Source organism: Dromaius novaehollandiae, unplaced genomic scaffold, assembly GCF_036370855.1.
Source record: "Dromaius novaehollandiae isolate bDroNov1 unplaced genomic scaffold, bDroNov1.hap1 HAP1_SCAFFOLD_146, whole genome shotgun sequence".
Lineage (NCBI taxonomy): Eukaryota > Metazoa > Chordata > Aves > Casuariiformes > Dromaiidae > Dromaius > Dromaius novaehollandiae.
The window spans coordinates 62,501-65,000 of record NW_026991390.1 but is presented as its reverse complement, the minus strand read 5'-3'; the positions used below and the strand labels follow the sequence as shown (position 1 = coordinate 65,000).

General features: G+C 78.3%; 1 non-coding gene across 1 annotated transcript; it reads right to left on the bottom strand.

The window, feature by feature from the left end:
• Nucleotides 1–309: 309 nt before the first annotated feature.
• On the bottom strand, nt 310–462 carry LOC135326128 (5.8S ribosomal RNA). The gene has a single exon (XR_010386766.1). It is a non-coding gene; the product is annotated as a 5.8S ribosomal RNA (ribosomal RNA).
• Between the last annotated feature and the right edge of the window lie 2,038 nt (nt 463–2,500).

Genomic DNA, 2,500 nt, shown 5'->3' with positions numbered 1-2,500 from the left:
GGCGGGACGAAGTCCGCGACGCGGGCGCTCCGGGAGCGGGGGTTTCCCGAGTCTGCACTTAGGGGGACGAAGGCCCGGCCGCGCGGGGAGGGGAAGGAGAGCACCCCCCCTCTCCCCGGGGCAACGGGCCTGCGAGGCGCCCCAGCCGCGCCACACCGCGCGCGCCACGCGGCGCGGCGGCAGCCGCCGGGCTCGGAGGGGAGGGCGGGCACGGCCGGGCGCACCCGAACCGCGCCCCCCCCCACACCCACCGAGGGGCGGCACGCCGCTGCGCCCACGCCACGGCGCGGGTGACGATTGACCGTCAAGCGACGCTCAGACAGGCGTAGCCCCGGGAGGAACCCGGGGCCGCAAGTGCGTTCGAAGTGTCGATGATCAATGTGTCCTGCAATTCACATTAATTCTCGCAGCTAGCTGCGTTCTTCATCGACGCACGAGCCGAGTGATCCACCGCTAAGAGTTGTCTCGGTTTCGGTCCCCGCCGCGCGCGCGGGGGGACCGGGCAGCTTTCGCAGCCCCTGGGGGGCCCCCCCTCCTCCGCCCCCTCCTCCTCCGCCCCACCGCCCTTCCTCACGCCGACGCCGGCTGCTGAGCAAGGGACGGCAGAGACGGAAGGAGAGAGAGAGCGAGAGAAAGAGAGGGGCTTGCCTCACTGACCGTACAAGCACAGAGAAAGGGGGGGGGGGGGAAACGAAGGGCAAACCCGAACGAGAAGGGCGGGGAGCCCTCGCTCCCGACCTGGGGACAAACCCTGTCTCGCTTCGAGTCCGGCCCAGGCGCCCGGCTCGGTCTGGCCCGGCAGGGAGCGGCGGGCCGGCCACACCGCCTGCCTCGGGATGTTGGGGGGGGTCCGTCCCCGCAGACCACCCCCCCCCCGCCCCAGGCGTCAGAGCCCGGCCGCCACCGGGAGCGGCGTCGCCCCGCCGCCCGCGCGCCTGCGGCCCGCCGGCCCCGCGCTTCCCAGCTCCTCGCTCGCCTCGCCGGCCCTCCGGCTCGACCGCCGCCGCCGCCGCCGCCGCGGCGCCCACACCCCCGCGCGCCCGCACACACCGCCTCGCGGGTGACGCCACGCGCTCGCCCGTCCCCTCCGCGGACAGACGCCCGGCGGCGGGCAGGCGGGCAAGGCGGCACGGACGGGGACGGCGCCCGCTCTCCCCGTCTCCACGCGGAGAGCGGGGCGGGCCGCCCCCGCCGCCGCCCCACCACCGCCCCCCCGCTGCCTGGCGGAGCCGGGCGGGGCAGAGCGAGGCGGGCGCCCCGGACGGCAGAGTGCCGGGGCGGGCGCGTAGGGTAGGGCGCCGCCGACGGCGGCCACGGCGGAAGACCCAGAAGCACCGGCCAGGGAGAAGGAGGAGACGCGCGGAGGCTCGGCGCCCGCACCACCCGCGGTGGGGGCTCGCCCTCCCGGCGGCGAGCACGCGCTCGCGCCCGGCTCGCAACGCTCGAGGCAGGCCGGCAACTAGGCCGACCGCGCGGCGTCTCTCCGCCGAGACCAGACCGCGGAGAGAGGGGGCAGGGTAACCCCTCTCCGTCCCGGCTGCCCGCGGGGCGAGCGCGGGGCGCGCCGGCTGGCATGGGGGGGCGCGGCGCCCGCGCGCGCCGACCCCCCGGCCCTCCGGCAGCACGCCCGGCCGCCTCCGCGAGTCGCATCGGGCCGCCCGAGTCTTTAAACCTCCGCCCGGCTCTCCAACCGAGAACCCTCGGGCCCGGAGCCCGGGGCCCATGGCCATCCCTGCCCGGGGCGGCTGCCGGCGGCCGCGGTGGCCGGAGGCCCTCTCCCCTCTCTCGCTCGCTCCCTCCCTCCCCGCCCCCCCCACCCCCACCGCGGGGGAGGAAGGACCGGGGTGGGGGGAAGCCGAGGCGGGGGGGGGGAAGGCACGGCCGGTGCGGCGCGCACGGTGCGGCACCCGGGAGGAGCACGCTGGCACACGGGACCACACGGGTGGGTCACCGAGGGGGGGGCAGGAGAAGCGCGGGCGCTAGGTACCTGGCCCTGGGGTGAGGGAAACGACCTGAAATCCCCGCGGGGGTGCCTCCCCCGCCGCCGCCCGCCACCGGGCCGCCGCCGCCTCGCGGCGACGGCGGCAGCCTCGGCAGCGGCGACGAGACGGGACGCGGAGGGGGAACCCGGCACCCGCCAGCCGGCCCCCGCGCCCCTCGGCGGAGCGTCCGCCCGCGGGGTGCGCCCGACACCCGCCGCCACGACCTCGTCCTCCTCCCAGGGCCCGGGGTTTCCCTCAGTAACCCGGCGCCGGGTGGCAGCTGCACCCGGGAGGAGAGCCGTGGCTCGGGCCGCCCACTCGGGCACGAACCGTCGCCTCGCTTGGCCTCAACGCGACGCCCCCCGCTCGGGGGCCCGGCGCCCGCCCCGCGCGCCATCCCGGAACGCCTGCCCCCGCAGGTCTCTGCGGACGGGCTGCTCCGCCGCAGCCCGCCGCGGGTCCGCCCCCCACAGCTTAGGGGTGGGGACCCGTGGGACCCGTCCCAACCCGGAGGGCCG